The sequence below is a fragment of the Carcharodon carcharias genome, chromosome 14, assembly GCF_017639515.1.
Source record: "Carcharodon carcharias isolate sCarCar2 chromosome 14, sCarCar2.pri, whole genome shotgun sequence".
NCBI lineage: Eukaryota > Metazoa > Chordata > Chondrichthyes > Lamniformes > Lamnidae > Carcharodon > Carcharodon carcharias.
The window spans coordinates 71230212-71244539 of record NC_054480.1 but is presented as its reverse complement, the minus strand read 5'-3'; the positions used below and the strand labels follow the sequence as shown (position 1 = coordinate 71244539).

Genomic DNA, 14328 nt, shown 5'->3' with positions numbered 1-14328 from the left:
CTATGTGTCAGAAGATTTGGGTTTATAGGTGCTACAATGAAAGTGCTAATAAAAAATCAATGGCATGCGACATTAAATGTGGGCTACAGTTCACTTAATTAGGTTTCTACTACAGATGGATAGTTATAAATTGGGAGTTTTCTTGCTTCAGTTTTTTAAATGTTAATTTTGAATGGGCTTCCCGTTTTGGGGAACTTGAGAATGGCATTCCTAACCCAAGTTTTTACCATTAGCATTACTGATGCTGACTAAAACCTAATATCAAAAGTAACTCGGTGTTCAATGAGTAGAGAAGCAAGCTTAAAATGTGACTTAAAAAAGAATTTGATTATTTTTGTTGGAAACCCATCTAAGCCATTTCTAATCTACACTTCTGTGCTGCTGCCGGGATTAATTTTCCATTAGGCTAGGCACATTTTTGGCTTTGGGAAAAGCTAGGGAAATTATTTTGTTTAAATGAAAAGGATTCTGACTTGATCCTTTTATTAAATGCTAAATTGTACAGTAGCTTGTGGATTTTAACTAACTATATTCCTGCACAAAATAGTGGAGATGGACCATTTTAATGAGTTTTGTTCTGAAGTCTTTGGATAAGGAAGTTTTGTAATAATTTACATTTTTGTTTTCTTAATGGTTATAACTATTTCATTATTCTGATTGTCCATGATAACTTTAATGAGGCTTACATTTTTTTGTAAATACTGCAATACTTTAATACTGTTCATGATAGTTCATAGACGTTTACAGCGCAGAAGAAGGCCATTCAGCCCATCATGTCTGCACTAGTCAACAAAGATCTGACAACACGAAGCACATTTTCCAGGGCTTGGCCCATAGCCCTGGAGGCTATGGCAGCACAAGTGAATATCTAAATACTTCTTAAATGTTACAAGACTTTCAGGCAGTGAGTCCCAGACTCCCACCACCCTCTGGGTGAAAAGATTTCTCCCCAACTCCTCTCTTAGCCTTCTACCTCTTAACTTAAATCTATGCCCCCTGGTTATTGACCCCTCCACTAATGGAAAAAGTGCCTTCCTATCCCCCCTATCTTTGCCCCTCATAATCTTATACACCTCTATCAGGTCCCCTCTCAACCTTCGCTGCTCCAAGGAGAACAACCCCAGCCTATCCAATCTTTCCTCATAGCTCAGACCCTCCAGTCCAGGCAGCATCCTAGTAAATTTCCACTCTGCATCCCCTTCAGTGCAATCACATCTTTTCTATAATGTGGTGACCAGAACTGCACGCAGTACTCCAGCTGTGGGCCTAACCAGCGTTTTGTACAGTTCCAACGTAACCTTTCTGCTCTTGTATTCCATGCCTGGGCTAATAAAGGCAAGTACCCCATATGCCTTTTATAACTGAATGATAGAGCAGAGAATTTTCACTGTTTGTGCCTAGTGTTGTTATTAAGGAGTCCTGGGTCACCTACAACTAGAACTAAAAACACAATACTGCAGCTGTTGAGGCAGGATCATGGACCTGAAATCTTGAATGATTGAATTCTGTTTCCCCACAGATGCTGTCCACCCTGCTAAGTATTTCCAGCCTTTTCTGTTTTTGTTTCCAGGTGTATATCAACTGTACAGATCCATAGTGTGTTTATGTTTATGATATCCTGCATGGTGTCACGTGTTGCTATGAATTATGGACTTAGAAGAAAGTTGTTGATAAATCTTGAAATCGCAGCTTTATTTTTTTTGAAGAGCACTCACTGTACCTCGGTAAGATCTGATCAGAAACATGGGTCTTCCCAATAATGAGATGCTACCACCCAAAAACTAGGATGGAGTCCTTTTTATTCAATATTGAGCAGTTTTGTATGAAATACCATCTGGAGTATAATGTAATCTGAATTAAATCTTATAAAGTATGAATGACCAACTGATAACACAGTAGACAATTTGATAGGTGCTAGTCCAACTTCGGTCAAGTACAGAAAAACCATTGAGGTTGGCTTGAAAAAACCTCTATCTCCTTTAGCCAAAAATAATTTAATAGTCTCAATTACCAAAGATGGTTATTCAAGAAATATTGCATAGAATAAGAACCTATTATCCTCCTGCATAAACCCCAAATAAAATACCTGGAATAAATCCTGACACACTAAAGTTTTTAACAATGTGATTATGGGTATAGTACAACTAATCACACTTCTTAGAAGAAGCTGTTGGACAAATTGCAGTCTTAAGCATCCTTGATTGCCGTAATCTGTTGAAGCATTAATCGAGTAAAGATTACCTAATTGGTTGCATGGTGTACATTTTAAACTCTATCCAGCTGTTCTTTATGATGTTTCCCCAATGTCATGCTGATTATAAGCTGTGTCATAATTTCATTGCAAAGAAAATTATTATCTACCATTAAGGAAAATTTGATGTTGCAAACACAATGGGCTCGATTTTAACTCACTCAAAACCCATTCACTTAAGAGGTAAAATTGTTCCCAATCTGTCTAACATGAAGACTATTCCTTCAACATTTTGTTCCCTAGCACTAATTAATATCTTTACAGAGTAAAACCAGAGTTTCAAAGTAAATGTTTAACTTGCTGATGGCAAGGATAATTTGCGAGCCTTTGCATTTGACCATCTTTTAAGTCACAATGCTGGGAGAAATGCTCAAGAAAACCTAAAAACGTTAACCAAATGCTGTTTTCCACTGATGCTTAAACAGGAGTTCACAGCAAATGATTGTTCTACACCCTGTGGAGTAGGTGTAAAGCTCAAAGTTGCAATGCTGATCAAAATAACCCAAATGGAGACAAAAAGCAACAAACCATCTCTTCAAAGCCGTCTAATGAAAAATGTGAAATAAAAAAGTACCGGAAAAACTCAGCAGGTTTGGCAACAGCTGTGGAGAGAGAAACAGAGTTAATGTTTCGAATCCAATAAGACACTTCTTCGGAAGAAGGCATTAACACTCCACAGATGCTGCCAGAGTTGCTGAGTTTTTCCAGCACTTTTTGCTTTTATTTCGGATCTCCAGCATCCACAGTATTTTAGTGAAAAATGTGTACGTGGAAACTTCTGGTGCAGATGAAATTGAAGTTAATACGAGCAAGTAAAGGACTAGAGTATTGTCGGAATCACATTTAAAATGTCTGGGGTTTTCCTACCTTTCTTCAGTTTAAATATTTGAATCTTTTGCAGAATCATTCATCAAAGTATTTCCAAAATATTTTTTAAAATCCACCTTCACACTACCCAATCCTCAAACCATGTTGATATATTACCCCAAATCCCATGAACCCTAATCTTGTGCAATGCATCTTGTGTGTTACCTTATCAAATGCCACCTTAAAAATCCACAGGCTCCGAGTTGCACCCTTAAAATAAAACTTGATAAGAGATTTGCAAAATATGGTTTCCCTATCGTAAAGCCACCCTGATTCTGCTTATTCATAGTGATTTTCCAAGTGCCATGTTACTATGTCCATAATAATAGATTCTAGCCACTTTCCTGACACTGGTTTCAGGCTTACTAACCTCTAGTTCTTTGTTTTCTCTTGCCTTCCTTGAAGAGCAGTGATACATTTACTACCTTTCCATTCATGTGAACAATTCTAGAATCTATGAAATTCTAGAGGATCAAAATCAATGCATTCGTAATCTCTGCAGCTTCTGTTTTTAAAACCCTCGATATAAATAATCAGATCCAGTGGATTTGTCCCATTGGTTCCATTAGCATTTAATCCTATTAATTTCTCCAGTGCTTTTTCTTCTCTTAGCTTTAATTACTTCATTGGTACTGAGGCAAAATGAGTGAGAGTGGAATAGAGTACTTGGTCAGGAATGAGTATTATATGAGGTTGAGGGACAGAGGATTGATGTGACAGGTAATCAATGTGTCATTTGTGTCCATGATTACCTTTTTCTGAGATGGTAAAAGATGTTGGCAAAGGTGTCACGATGACAATGTGCGTGTGCATTTTATAATGAGTTGTGAAACTCACCTATATGTGATTAAAGAATTGCAAATACAATCAAAGGAGAGGTGAGAAATAAGCTTCTTTGTACAGAGACCGATTAGAATTTGACATTTTCAGCCACAAACCATTGAAGCAAAGTACTTAAGTACTTTTAAAAGGGAACTAAATAGATGGTCGTAAAAGAGGGCTATTGAAAAGTAGCATGTGAATGGAATTATATTTGTAGCTTTGTGGAGAAAAATGCCAGTAGTCTAAGTGAACTGAATGGCTTGCTTTCTGTAACATGTCATAATTTTACATGTTTGTAGTTTATTTATTTTTGTGTGTATCCATTTTTTATTAACAAAAAGCCATTCATTTCCCTCTGGTTTCTTGTGACATGAAGCTTCAAATTTATAAGCAACTGCTGATCTATAACGTTCTCGCAACTTAACTTATAATTGATCTTAGGATGTGTCTATTTACAGCAGTTATACAATGTGCCATGAAAGGACTTATGAAACACGCAAAAGTACAAAGTAAAACATAGTATGTGACATGGCATAATGCTGCTGTTAACAATCCATGAAAGTTCTGCTTGTTGAGTTGACAAAGCTTTAACTTACTCAGCTGTATTAGTTGCTGGACAATGCTTTTACGTTCCAAAATACATATGGCAAGTTTTTAGAAGTAACAGAAAAATGCTGTTACTTATACCATATGTTAGTCAAATGACTGCCCTTTGCACTGGTGAGCAGGAATTTCCTTTGAGCTAAACGCCAAATTAAAAAAATCAAATTGCAACAAAGGAAAACATTGATCATCAGTACAACAATTATTTTGTTGCTAAGTTGTATACTACAGTCCCCTGCATTACAGGAGTGGTTTTCAGAGTGTAGTCATTCCTGCAACCTTGAAATTTCATGCTTGTAACAAATTTATATCAGTCACCCTGCTAACTTTTTTCTGAATTTTTTTCACCACCTTTCTCCCCACCCTAAAAATACTGACCCATGTTACATCTTTATGGACACTGGTTAGCTTCAAGTGGCAATCCTTTATGTCAACCTACACAGCCAGCTTTGGCAGGCAGTTCCATCACGGAAGGCATCACAGTCACACCTGTTTTGCCTTTGCCCAATGAACACGCAAGTACACTTACAGCAGTAGTCACTGGATAGTGATTAGGAGTGCCAGCTGTGACTGATTTTTTTTCTTCCCCATCCCAAACCCATCACAGTTATGGCCTTAGTTGAAATCACTGAATAGGGCAGAGATTGGATCTTGGATTTTTCTGGTCTGTATGGCTCAACAGTATTTACTTTATGGGAAATTTTGACCACTAGTTGACAAAATTAGTATTTCTAAAATCAGATGTGATGTGATATATGCATTGGAAAAATAAAATTTACTAAATGTTACGTTTTGTGTCTCCTCCCACCATTGATGGTTTTACCTTCAGCTATCTATGCCCAAGCTCTAGAAATTCTTCTCATACTTTTCTATTTCATCCTCTCATTTTCAAATCCTTCTCAAAATCCACCTCTTTGAAGAAGTCTTTAGTGGTTGCTTAGAATATCTCTTTTGTCTTGCCTTCCATTTTTGTCTGATTATACCTCTAATATGGAACATTTTTTCACATTAGAAGTGCTATAGAAATTCTAAATGTTTGTGTACCTGTCCAATTGTTACAGTTGAGGTTACAAAATTTTAGCCAAGGTTTCAAACTGCCCTAATTTAAAACCACAATTTATTAAATGTAGGAAATCAGAAAGGATTGCTTTGTTTTACTACTTGAAAATCCATTTGTATAAAAGGCTAATATGTGAGAACTACTGATTGCAGAGAATGGTTCTTTCAGCTATGTTCTTAAGAGGTGGCTAATGAGGTAGCAAATGCATTGGTGTTAATTTTCCAAAATTCCCTAGATTCTGGAAAGGTTCCATCAGACTGAAAAGCAGCAAATACATCCCCTCTATTCAAGAAGGGAGGGGTAGGAAGGCAGAAAACAGGAAACTATAGGCCAGTTAGCTTGACTTCTGTATTGGGGAAGCTTTGTTTATTCATTCATGGGATGTGGGTTTCGCTGGCTATGCCAGCGTTTATTGCCCATCCATCCCTAACTGCCCTTGAGATAGTGGTGATGAGCTGCCTTCTTGAACTGCTGCACTCCATGTGGTGTAGGTGCACACACAGTGCTGTTAGGGAGAGAGTTCCAGGATTTCAACCCAGTGACAATGAAGGAATGGCGATATATTTCCATGTCAGGATGGTGAGTGGCTTGGAGGAGAACTTCCAGGTGGTGGTGTTCCCATCTGCCCACTGCCCTTGTCCTTCTAGATGGTAGTAATCGTGGGTTTAGAAAGTGCTGCCTAAGGAGCCTTGGTGGGTTCCTGCAGTGCATCTTGTAGATGGTGTACACTGTTGCCACTGTGCGTCAATGGTGGACGGAGTGAATGTTTGTGGATGGGGTGTCAATCAAGTGGGCTGCTTTGCCCTGGATGGCATCAAGTTTCTTGAGTGTTGTTGGAGATGCACTCATCCAGGCCAGTGAAGAGTATTCCATCACACTCCTGACTCGTACCTTGTATATGGTAAACAGGCTTTAGGGAGTCAGGAGGTGTGTTAATTGCTGCAGGATTCCTGGCCTCTGACCTGCTCTTGTAGCCATTGTATTTATATGGCTAGTCCAATTCAGTTTCTGGTCAATGGTGATGGAGGGGGATTCAGCGATGGTAATTCCATTGAATGTTAAGGGGCAATGGTTAGATTCTGTCTTGTTGGAGATGGCCATTGCCTGGCACTTGTGTGGCGTAAATGTTACTTGCCACCTGTCAGCCCAAGCCTGGATATTGTCCAGGTCTTGCTGCATTTGGATATGGACTGCTTCAGTATCTGAGGAGTCACGAATGGTGCTGAACATTGTGCAATCATCAGCGAATATCTCCCCTTCTGACCTTATGATGGAAAGAAGGTCATTGATGAAGCAGCTGAAGATGGTTGGGCTTAGGTCACTACCCTGAGGAACTCCTACAGTGATGTCCTGGAACTGAGATGTTTGATCTCCAACAACCACAACTATCTTCGTTTGTACTCGGAATAACTGCAACCAGCAGAGTTTTGCCCCTGATTCCCATTGACTCCAGCTTTGCTAGGGCTCCTTGATGCCATACTTTGTCAAATGCTGCCTTGATGTCAAGGGCAGTCACTTTCACCTCGCCTCTAGAGTTCATCTCTTTTGTCCATGTGTGAACCAAAGCTGTAATGAGGTCAGGAGGTGAGTGACCCTAGCGGAACCCAAACTGAGCATCATTGAGCAAGTTATTACTGAGCAAGTGCCACTTGATAGCAAAGTTGATGACCTCTTCCATCACTATACTAGAGTGAGCTGATGGGACGGTAATTGGCCAGGTTGGATTTATCCTGCTCTTTATGTACAGGACATAGCTGGGCAATTTTCCACATTGCTGGATAGATGCCAGTGTTGAAGCTGTACTGGAACAGCTTGGCTAGGGGCGCAGCAAGTTCTGGAGCACAAGTCTTCAATACTATTGCTGGAATATTGTCAGGGCCCATAACATTTGCAGTATCCAATGCCTTCAACCATTTCTTGAGATCGCTTGAAGTGAATGGAATTGGCTGAAGACTGGCATCTGTAATACTGGGACCTCCGGAGGAGGCCAGGATGGATCAGCCACTTGGCACTTCTGGCTGATGATTGTTGCAGGTGCTTCAGCCTTATCTTTTGCACTGATGTGTTGGGCTCCCTCATCATTGAGGATGGGGTTGTTTATGGAGCCTCTGCCTCCAGTGAGTTGTTTAATTGTCCACCACCATTCACGACTGGACGTGGCAGGACTGCAGAGCTTGGATCTGATCCGTTGGTTGTGGAATTGCTTAGCTCTGTCTATTACTTGCCGCTTATGCTTTTTAGCATGCAAGTAGTCCTGTGTTGTAGCTTCACCAGGTTAACACCTCATTTTTAGGTATTCCTGGTGCTGCTCCTGGCATGCTCTTCTGCACCCTTCATTGAACCAGAGTTGATCCCCGGCTTGGTGGTAATCGTAGAGTGGGGAATATGCCAAGCCATGAGGTTACAGATTGTGATAGAGTACAATTCTGCTGCAGCTAATGGCCCACAGCACCTCATGGTTGCCCAGTCTTGAGTTGCTAGACCAGTTGGAAATCATTCCCATTTAGCCTGGTAATAGTACAACACAACACGATAGTATTCTCAATGTGAAGATGGGACTTCGCCTCCACGAGGACTGTGCAGTGGGCACTCCTACTAATACTGTCATGGACAGATGCAGCTGCAGCAGGCATGTTGGTGCAGATGAGGTCAAGTATGTTTTTCCCTCTTAGTTCCCACAGCAACTACCATAGACACAATCTAGCAGCTGTGTCCCTTATGGCTTGTCTGTAGTGGTGCTACCAAGCCACTCATGGTGATGGACATTGAGGTCCCCCACCATTCTGCGTCTTTGCCACTCTCAGTGCTTCCACCAAGTGGTGTTCAACATGGAGGAATACTCAGCTGAGAGAGGGTGGCACGTGGTAATCAGCAGGAGATTTCCTTGCCCATGTTTGACCTGATACCATGAGATTGCATGGGGTCTGGAGACAATGTTGAGGACTCCCAGGGCAGCTCCCTCCCGACTGTATACCACTGTGCTGCTGCCTCTGGTGGGTCAGCCCTGCCAGTGGGACAGGACATACCCGGGGATGATGATAGTGGTGCCTGGGACATTGTCTATAAGGTATGATTCTGTGAGTATGACTATGTCAGGCTGTTGCTTGACTAGTCGGTGAGACAGCTCTCCCAATTTTGGCACAGCTCCCAGATGTTAGTAAGGAAGACTTTGCAGGGTTGACAGGGCTGAGTTTGCCGTTGTCATTTCCAGTGCCTAGATCGATGCTGGGTGGTCCGTCCTGTTTCATTCCTTTTAGACTTTGTCATGGTTTGCTATAACTTGGAGTGGCTTGCTAGGCCAACTTAGAGGGCATTTAAGAGTCAACCACGTTGTTGTGGGTCTAGAGTCACATGTAGGCCAGACAGCAGATTTCCTTCCCTAAAGGGCAATAGTAAACTAGATGGGTTTTTACAACAATCGACAATGGCTTCATGCTCACCATTAGGCTTTTTATTGAATTCGAATTTCACCATCTGTCATGGCAGATTTGAACCCGGGTCCCAGAGCATTACTCTTGATCTCTGGATTACTGGCCCAATGACGAGACTATTCTGCCACCACTTCCCTCCCCTACTGTCCAGTGACAACACCACTACGCCACCACCCCTGTGCAGGTACCACAAAATTTTACAATTTACATCAATGATTTAGATGAGAGGAGCGAAGGTGTTAGAATAGATCATTATAGCTAGGCACTCACAAAAAAAAGCTCAAGGCAATTGAGAAGAGTCAGCATGGTTTTGTGAAAGGGAAATCATGTTGAACCAATTTTTTTTAGAGTTCCTTGAAGGAGTAATATGTGCTGTGGATAAAGGGGAGCCTGTCGATGTACTGTACTTGGATTTCAAGAAGGCATTTGATAAGGTGCCTCATCAGAGCTTGTTGTGGAAAATAAAAGCTCATAGTGTAGAGGGCAACATATTAGCATGAATAGAAGATTAGCTGGCAAAAAACAGAGTATGCATAAATGGGTCTTTTTCTGATTGGCAGGATGTGATGAGTGGAGTTCCACAGGAGTCTGTGCTGAGGCCTCAACTTTTTACAATTTACATCAATGACTTGGATGAGGGGAGCAAAGGCATGGTAACTAAATTTCCAGATGACACAAAGATAGGTTAGGAAAGTATGTTGTGAAGAAGACATAAGGAGTTTGCAAACGGAAATAGGTAAGTGGGCAAACATCTGGCAGATGGAGTATAATGTGGAAAAATGCGAAGTTGTTCACTTTGGCAGGAAGAATAAAAAGAGTATTACTTAACGGAGAACGATTGCAGAACTCCGAGGTGCAGAGGGGTCTCGGTGTTCCAGTGCACAAGTCACAAAAAGTCAGTATGCAAGTACAGCATATAATCAAGAAGACTAATGGAATGCTATTATTTATTACGGGAGGAATTGAACATAAAAGTAAGGATGTGATGCTTCAGTTATACAGGGCATTGGTAAGACCACATCTCGAATACTGTGTGCAGTTTTGATTTCTATATTTAAAGAAGGATGTAAATAAATGCATTGGAAGCAGTTTAGAGAAAGTTTACTAGATTGATACCTGGAATTAGTGGGTTGTCTTGTGAGGATAGGTTGGACAAGCTGGGCTTGTTTCCACTTGAGTTTAGAAGAGTGAGGGGTGACTTGATTGAACTGAATTGATCCTGAATGGTCTTGACAAGGTGGATGTGGAGAGGATGTGGGTGGGTCCAGAACTGGGGTCCTGTTTTAAAATTAGGGGTCACCCTTATAGGGCATAGATGAGCAGAAATTTTTTCTGAGGGTTGTGCAACTTTGGAACTCTGCCTCAGAAGGTGGTGGTAGCATTGAATATTTTTAAGGCAGAGGTAGATAGATTCTTGTTAGGCAAGGGAATCAAAGATTATCGGGGTAGATGGGAATGTGGAACTCAAAACACAAACAGATCAGCCATGATCTTATTGAATGGTGGAGTAGGCTCAAGGTGCCAAATGGCCTACTCATATTTTGTATGTTCCTGTGTTACAGTACTTCCTTATTAGTAGCACAAAAGCATTATGTACGAACTTCCTAACTAAATTCTGAATCTAGATTCATAGAAGGGACCATTAAGAACCTTGTGGCCTAGTGGTGTAGATTACAAACAAATGCCTATAGTACATCACGCCCTCCAAAATTATCAAGAGAATTAATACTGCAATGTTTCAAATATACATAGTTATTTTGCCTGAAAAATGGTGCATCTGACACAATAGTACATTGACTAGGTGTTCAAAACGTCTAGCTGGGTGCTCTGAATTCTTAACATTTGTTACAAAAAGTAGATTTTTTGTGGTGTATGAATATAACTTTAAATCCTTGATAATCAGTCTCAAAAGTATTAAACTTCCTTGTTGGGTGGCAGACGTGTTGAGGAATAGGGAGAGCTTTCATCTACTGTGGATAAAAACAAAAGGCTCATGGTCTTTTTGCAAATAAATTCAGTGCCTTGCAGCTGACATGACCCAAAAAAACCTTTAAGATTGCAAAGTTTCAGTATGGTGTGTAGTTGGAAGGAGGGGATAAGATTACCCAGATTGTTCTTTCCGTCCCAAGTTTTTAGGGCACCTGTACAGAACTCTGACTTTGTGCAACTGAACTTTTTTAATGAAACCTCTGTGACCTGTTGCCGCCACTAACCTGAACACAGTACCTGGTTGTAGCAAACATTCCACCATAATATCTTCTTAAATACTTTTCAGACGTGGCCTGTTTTCTGTTTGTGGAGCTTAGGCTGGGTTGGATCTATTCCAACAGTGTCTCACAAGATTTGGTGCTGATGGCCTATTTATAGATTTTGTGGTTCCATCCCCATGGCAATAGAGCCAGAGGCCAGGGTGGCTGCAAGCTATTTTTGGCATGTGCTGTAATGTTTAACTGATTTGAAAAGTTAGTATGCAGTCTGAATCAAGCTAACTTGAGAAAAAAAAGCAACTTTTTAGGACCGAAAATTATGTTTTGTGTTTTGTGCATGTAATATGTATATGACGACTGCTGGCTTGGATTGTTCATGCCTTTAGAATATATATTGTTACAAATCAGACATGCAGCTCTAGATTTTGTAAAGAGTATATAGTACTTTGTGTCAAATCAAAGAATTTCCACCCTATCCAAATCGTGAACTACATTAATTTCTGTTCTGTTTCTGGGTTTAGTTTTACAAGCTAATTCATAGAAGAGTAACTGGACCCTTACAGAAAAGAGTTGTAGTTACTGTATAGCAATTACTATAAATACAGTAAGACCTTGTGAACAAACAACCAGAAGTATACCCTCAGTTAAATGTTGTGCCCTGAATGTTAACTGGTTTAATTCCTTCCAGGGCTGAATCATAAATATAATACAGGTTTGAAATCTTGTGCGAAGTACAGAAGTTACATCCCTTAATGTTATCCACAGTTTATATGGTACTGTAATCTTGGTAACACCAGATGAGTCTTTGTTCTGTGACGTTTACGTTAAACAGGCTGAAAACAAAGTGATGAAGGCCTCCTGCCAAGTGAGTGAAATATGGTGGAGCAGATCACTGACTCAACTGTGAATTTCCCAATAAAAATCAAGTTTTGATATCTGATATCAAAAATAAGCTAACTTGTGCTTCTTTCATTTGTTAAAGCCTCAATTGTTGGATGTTTTCTGGTCCCAGTGAGCAAAATTTGCAATGTGCGTGCATCTTGCTTCTAAGCCTTTACTGGGTTTTCTGTATTGCTTTGTTTATTTGAAAATATGCTTTACAGGTAGTTGTTAGCAAAGAGAGGTACATTTCTAACAAGGAGAGGTTGTGATTGGATTTTCAATGCAATAATTAATTTTCAGAAAATGTAATCATCTGTGTTGTGTTTTCTGCATTGTCTGCTCTGGTGCCAAGTTAAGAGACTTAGTTGGAATGCCCATTTATGCCAGATGAGGGAAAAGGACCAATGGACCACAAATTTTCAAGAAGACCTCTTTCTGGATGGAAAGTGTTTCTGGATGCCTGGCCATATTCGAGGAAGAAGCTGTGTAGGAGAATTGCATGGGAGGCCCTGGTTTCCATGCCCAATATAGGCATTATTCCAACTGTGTTTATGTAGTTGCATAAAGTAGACCGTCAGTAGCACACGACACTATATACACTGCTTCTCCAGTCTTCACTGAACTGACTTGTGCTTCCTGTTAGGATTCTGCAGCTCTCACAAAAAGAAAAGGTGAGATTAGGGGGCAATTATCTCTCAACTCTTGTATGAAGGAGAGCCAATTAGTGCACAGAATATGTTTGGGGTTGGAGTTTAGGATTCTAGTCAACTGAGTGTGTCATCATAGGCCAATTATCTACTTACTATGACAAAAAATTCCCACTGCACCTGCTCAAATTCTAGCTCCATGCCCAGAAAATTATTCTGGCAGGTGTCTTGTTGGTTCTCAGATGGTGATAATGTTGAATAGGCAACATAGGCATGGGATAACCCTTCCTGATGTCCTCCTCCCAATGGCAGGCCCATATAAAACCTATATGCCAAGTGTGGATAAGAAAAAGGGTGGCTATATCCAATGTAGTAAGCAGAATCTTGTAGTTAGTGTTGAGTGGCGATGGCTTGCGAATATTTCTGATTAGAATAAAATTAAACTCCAAGCCCTTCTTAATGATTGACACTTTAGAAATGTTGCTGTTTATGAAACACACTAAAGTTCCAGCAACATCTGAACTTGTGAATGTGAATATCTGGCAAGGAAAGAGTTATGCCATGCTGTGGATTTTCCCGCTGTGAGCAAATAGCCTGTTCACACTTGCCATCAGTGCTCACATGAATAAATACACACTTTGCTGAGATAGTTGTGGAATCAGTCAACTGATTCAGAAAGGGCTGTGGAGAAAATTGATGAGAGAATAATTTCTTCTAACACCAATGTTCTTGGCTTAAGTGAGAATGATTGTGCAGTCTTTCTGTTGCATTGAGATCTTATCTGCAGGACCATGGTTCAACAGAGGCCTGTAATTGGAGATATTACTAGTTCTTGATTCAGTTTTGACAGTTGAGTCACATCCAATGAGTCTTACAGTATTTTTGGGGATCTCTAAGAGGGTGTTAATGATGGTAAACTATAAATATTTGCTGTCATTACTTCACTTAAACTTGTTAATTATATCAATTGAAGTGAAGTTCATACAGGTGGAGGGCATTGATTGGATGGTTATTTGACCTCATAAAGAGAGACAACTGACACAAATTGAGTGAAGTCAAGAATATATACCTGTAACGTTTCACTATGTGAGGTCTTATGGCACAGTGGTGACGTCCCCGCTTCTGGGCAGAAGTTCTGAGTTCAAGTCCCACGCCAGGACTTGCTGGCCACATAAAGAACATTCATGACCCGGTTCATCGGACAGATAATCAGCCCAGAAATTCTTCCACCACCTCCCCCACTATTCCCCAAAGGGGGAAACAAATGTCTGCTGTAAAAAAAAAAAAATGCTTCACTCTGTGAAGCAAAGGCTGGCTTTGGATTCTTTCTTCGCCAACTGGCTATCTGGAGTATAACAAAACTGACAGTAACTTCAGTAACTTCTTTGTAGGCAGCTTTCTTCGAAGTCAGTGGTAAGCTTTCTTGCTTTACCATTGGTCATAAATTCTGGGTCAATGGAATGTGACATTGGCTGTACTGCTGGTTCTTCAAACTTTGAGTTGATTTTAATTTAAGGGTTTAGAAGAAAGAATTTATTATTTTGAAAACATATATTTT

General features: G+C 40.3%; 1 protein-coding gene across 4 annotated transcripts in view; it reads left to right on the top strand.

Moving 5' to 3' along the window:
• The window catches only part of gnas (GNAS complex locus), a 360976-nt gene that overhangs the window by 285199 nt on the left and 61449 nt on the right, over positions 1 to 14328 (top strand). The gene's annotated exons all lie outside the window — the stretch shown is intronic.